Below are 5830 nucleotides of genomic sequence, written 5' to 3'. Positions count from 1 at the left end.
TAATATTATAATATTTTAATGAAATCTGATCATGACAAAATAGTTTTCTAAGTGTACATACTTATACTAATAACAAACAGAATTAAATCAGGCAAAATATAGCAGCATTTGTTAATTCTAGGACCATTTCTGCAAGGGATGCTACCTGTGCTTGAATTATGAATATACAGGTTGTTTATACTATACGCTACATCTCCAGCACTCTGGACATTATGCTATTTTCTATGTAGGCTTCTCATTAATATGTTTGTTTCATGGTTCTTACAATTACCCTTACAAAGGCTCATGATGAAGTCAGAAGGCATAAAAGGTTTTCTATCGTGGAAGCACAGGTGCAAGACGAAGACAATCCTCTACCCAGGGTGCACTGAGTGGCTTGGTCATGTGCCAAGAGGAAATGTTTGGGGGAGTAAGAGTATTCCTGAGAATTGATGACAGTTGAGGCAAAAATGAAAGTGAAAAGTTTGAAATGTAGAGTGATATGGTACAGGAATATGTGGAACAACTAGAGTAAAATCCCTCTTATCCGGCATCAACGGGACCGCCAACATGCCGGATACTTGAATATTGCTGGATACTTGAATAGAAGTGAAATTATGTCCACAATCACCACCCTACACTCACGCATCTTACCATAACAAAGATAAGCTGATCTGATCAGCTGCTTAAGTGTAAGCACAACACGCTTCCTCTTTTCTACAACTTTAGGCATGATGAAGGAGTCAGGCGATAAACAGTGCACACGTGGGACTGAGTCACTGAGTAAACATAGTGCAGTGGGCCGCGGGTGGTGCGAAGCAGTGCAATCTGGTGGCAAGGAGACAAAGTATGCCTTGTGCGGGAATTTTAATCGATTTTATGAGTACACATTGATTTTTTATTGATTTTAAGGCTCGGGGAAAAATGTGCCGGATACTTGAAGCTGCCGGATACTCGAATGCCGGATGAGAGGGATTTTACTGTATGTAATTTTACACACAAGGTGTCAGAGTTATGTTTTGCATATCTTTTTAGAATGTGCCTGACTATACAAGGGAGGTGGAGGCAATCCTCCTCCCTCTCTGCTCCCCCATGAAGGGTCAAAGCTGCACCATAATTGAGCCTAGATACAGCTGGCATGGGTTAATGCTGCCACTGTACTGCCAGTGTTGTAAAAGATAATTAAAATAGACAGAGCAAGGGAAATGAACACCCTTACCTCTATATTTTCATTCCTACAATAAAACATCACATGACACAAGTGCCTTGTCTTGGTTATCTTGTACCATTCTGAAGACAGACAGAATCCCTCATTCAAATGTGTGTGATCAAAATATTCCATGCTGCAACTTTTTTTCTTGGATTTTGGAATACAGTGGTACCTGAACATTGTGAAAACCAGGGTTGCACTATTTGCTTGAATCATGATCAGAATGAATGTTTGGTAACACATTAGTTCAGTACAATATGTACTCTGCTGCATAAACTGAAAATAAACTATATACTAATCATAACAGTTCTGGTATCATAATTTTGGTAACATTATGCTATATTGTATCACAATAAAAAATATTTTGAAGGTCTCTAGATTTGAAAATTCATAAGGGATTCTTAACCTGTAATTACAGTACATACTAATTCAATTCCTTACATTCATACAACATAGCTAATCCCACATGCAAAATCCCAGCTAGCTGCTCTTCAATATTCACTAATGTGGTTATGACAGGCAGCTCTGTAATGTATACTTGACTTAGGGTGTACAGAGCTGCCATATACCACCAGCTGCCACAACTCAACTACACAACACAGTGAATAAGCTGTCGATGTTTCTATCCCATAACTGCACATCACATACATTCTCACATACTCATTACAATGGAATTCTTCATACTTACATATTCCCCATATTTTGTTAACAATACTTATTTGTTCAGGGACTTATTATACTGAAATTAACTTAAATAGTTTTCTTTACATACATTTCAAAAGTTTCACAGTATATGACTTAATTAAGATATAGTACAAATTTAGAGATGCTTAATCTAATCCCAAAATATAGCATACAATTACATCTCTTGATTATAAATGATAATATACATCAAAAATACATTCTATTCCTTAATTTATGAATAACAAAATATTATGTATCTTATATGATTTTATATTTATAATGAGATAAACTCAAGTATGTATGAACTTTATGTTTATGCTTACTTAGATGAAAGACTGCATCAATCAAATAAGCATTATGCATGCAGTATTTGCTAAAAAATACCTTGATACACCAGATATTCAATATATGCGAGTTCAAAATATATGAATTCTATCATGTGCAACTAACCTAAATGTGTCAAGTATTCTCAGTATGAGAGAAAAATTCCTTATTATGTGAGTAGTGGTGGTGATGCAACTGGTTGGTGAGGTAGGGTGGCCAACTCACACTGGAGAGTGGTGGCCCCGTGGGTGCAAATGTTTTCCTGCATTTTTCTTGCAACGCACACAGCCCACAATTTCTAATTTTTGTTTATTTACAATGTCTTTTCATATTACATTTTACAATTTATCTTTACTAATGTGTTTTACTGTTGCTTTAGTGCTTTAGTTTTTGTGAAACAGTGCCAGAAAAAATATTTAGATGGTTCAAAAATGGCTCATAGAACATAAGCCCTTATAATTAATAGAATGATAGATTCCATATATGCAAATTCTCATTATGTGAGCTTTTTGCAGAACATAACCCTTGCAGATAATGGATACCTGGTGTATTCAATTATTTTCTTTCACATCAAATAAGACTATTTTTTCTGGAGACTTCATAGCTAACCAGTTTCATTGAATGGATCTGCTGACTGCTACCATCCATATCAGTCATCAGCATTAATTCCCCTATAAGTGATTTACAGTCATATGAAACCTTATACATTTTCCTTCCTTCATCACAATTGGTAAGCAATGTTTGTAATCACAGCTGCTGTAAACCCAACTTGAGTTACCCATGATACTCTTCAGCACACAACTGTACCATCCTTACATCACTCAACTCCATGCAAACTGCCTACTTCCTTCTCACTACACCATCAATACAACAATCCCTCCCCTTCCCACATTTACTACAAATAATACACTTCAAGGCACAGAGAGTTACTTGCACCGCAGAAATGTGTTATGGTTTCTTACATTTGGTGGAATTTCTGGTGTGGGGAATGTCTCACTGTAAGAATATAATCCTCATGCAACAGGTCTTTTGGTGGGTGGTGTATTACTATGTCTCATTCCTGCCTGGTTTTCAGTTCTGCACTTTCTTGTGGTCTAGAAGCAAACTAAACACCACATAAGACTCTGACACTTAAGACAATATAAGACTGAAATTAAACACCACATGAGATTCTGAAACTAAACATCATTTAGGATTCTAAAATTAAACACTACATAAGATCCTGTAACTAAATACCACATAAGATTCTGACACTAAACATCACATAAGATCCTATAACTAAACACCACATAAGATTCTGACACTAAACACCACACAAAATCCTGGCACTAAACACATATGATCCTGGCACTAAACACCACATGGTGATAACATTCTGAAATTAAATGCCACATAGTATCCCTGTACTTGTGAAGCATCCTGATTGAAAACATAAGTTTTATATTAATGTATCTCTCCCAAGCAACAGAAGTGCAATTACTACTGCACTACTACAGCTACCATTACTACAGCTACCATCATCCCTGCTGTTAAATAATTCAAATACAAACCAAGAAAACTGAGCACTAGAGATGGGAAAAAGCCTTACTCTCATTTCACTCAGAACAAAAGAGTATTTAGTTCCCTTCAGGCTACCACATAATGCAGAAGTGAGGTAACTTTGAGTAAATCAGTCTAGCTGCTGTGAATACATTGTCTGCTGCATGAGGACTAAGGAATCCCAGGTGTCCATTATATATTATCATGGTGGCAGTATTGTGTGTGGCTGGAATGTTGGATTGGAATGTTACATATTGCCACCTTGGTATATACTCTACAATATACATATATGGTACTATAAAATATTAAGTTGGTGGCAATAACAAGGGGACAGGTGTAGATGCTAAGTATTTAAAACATGGACACAGGTGTAGGTAAGGACTGGAATGGGTTGGAAGTGGGAATAACACATAAACATTTATACATAATGACTGGAATGAGTGGGAATGTTTACAATCTAGTAGGAAAAATGGGAACATATATACAGAAGGATTACAGTGGTCTGAAATGTTTGTAATCAAGTGGGAATACCATGGGAATACCTACATACACAGGACTGGAGTAGGCTGGAATATCTGTAATCCAGTAGGAATAACAAAGAACTTGTACTGAAGAACTGGAAAAGGCTGGAAAGTTTGTAATCAAGAGGGAATATTATGGGAATACATAAACAAGGTTGGAATGGATAGGAATGCCTGTAATCTGGTGGGAATTGCAGTAATATATATAAAGAAGAAATAGAATGGGATAAAATATTTGTAATCTGGTGGGAATAACAGAAAAAAAACATATAAATAAGAACTGGAATATTTGTAATTAGTGAACTGAATAATCAGTGCAGACTGAAGGTTGTGGCCTTTACAGCAGTTTTGTTGTGCCAGAACAAAACCTATGTAAGAAAGCAGAAAGAGAGGAAGGTAAAAGTAAATAAATAAAATAAATAAATAAATAAATAAATGAAAGATGAAATAAAATAAAACAAAATGAAATAAAATAAATAAATAAATAAATAAATAAAAAAAACAGCAGAATGGAAAGCAGTTAAGACAATGTTAAGTAAAGGACCATAATGTAATTTCTTCCCACCAAGAGTGGAGATAAAATATTACAAGTGTATGCATGTTTTCCCTTGGTATCTTTACTGCAATCCAGCCAGAAATAAAGGTTTAGCAAAGCAATATGGAGGATACTTTGCCAGCAACTAAATTGACACGTTACTGATTCAGATGTCACATGAAGTCAAGAAGCTTAATCCAAGCAAACCTGAGCGTAGGAAACATGTAAGCTGAAAAGTCAACATACATGCACTGTATTAACCTTTTCACTCTTCTCTGATATCACTGCATACCAACAAAGCACTGTGAGAAATTTTTGTTCTACAGCCACCTCTAAATGCTATACAGTCTTCTTTCCCTGCAATTTTTCCCATGCTCATAAGTTGTTGGTTCTTGCCCGTCTTCACAAAACTACCCTCCACCTCTTCTCCAGTCAAACTTCTGAACTCTACTCATGAAACACTGAGATATTTTTTGTTCTGGCTCTAACCATTATACTGTCTTTTTCCCGAGGCATTACCCATGTTCATAAGGGGTTGCTGGTTTTTTGCTAGTCTTCTCCACAAATCTCTGTCTTTTACCTCTAAGCCTTCTATGCAATCCTTTCACCTATTTTCCAGCCTGCCTTATCACCTCCCACAGCTACATTTAGTTCCATTGTTCATCTATCCTACGTACTGCAATCCCCTTCACTTAATGTATCTGTACCATTCTAATCTCTTTTGTATTTCCTTTGAAACTGGACTAACCTTTGCTGTCTCCTCTGATTACATTGTACTGTCTATGGACTAACCTTTGCTGTCTCCCCTGATTATCTTGTACTGTCTAGATATTGAAAAATATTCTTAGTCCCCCTTTTTATTTTCTCATAGTGCTTATAAATATCTTTTAAACTGTCTTTAGTGTTGTAAATTCTATAAATCACAGTGAAAAGGCTAGTGTAATGTAAGGATATAAAAGTGAAAGAAAACTGAATTAAAAAAAAGGCAAGAAGAGTGTGATACAAGCAGACAGACAAGCACACCTCATTACCTTGACA

The 5830-nt window shown here is 35.9% G+C and overlaps 1 protein-coding gene across 3 annotated transcripts in view; it reads right to left on the bottom strand.

Annotated features, from left to right (window-relative positions):
- The window catches only part of LOC135105696 (uncharacterized), a 38792-nt gene continuing 32962 nt past the window's right edge, over nucleotides 1-5830 (bottom strand). For all 3 annotated transcript variants that reach the window (XM_064014087.1, XM_064014084.1, XM_064014085.1), the window contains exon 8: nucleotides 1-5830. This exon is cut by the window's right edge and continues 509 nt beyond it. The gene's annotated coding sequence lies outside the window, so the exon portion shown is untranslated.

Source organism: Scylla paramamosain, chromosome 12 (genome assembly GCF_035594125.1).
Source record: "Scylla paramamosain isolate STU-SP2022 chromosome 12, ASM3559412v1, whole genome shotgun sequence".
In the NCBI taxonomy this organism is placed as follows: domain Eukaryota; kingdom Metazoa; phylum Arthropoda; class Malacostraca; order Decapoda; family Portunidae; genus Scylla; species Scylla paramamosain.
Note: the sequence above shows the minus strand (reverse complement) of the source record. Positions and strands in the feature narration are given on the sequence as shown.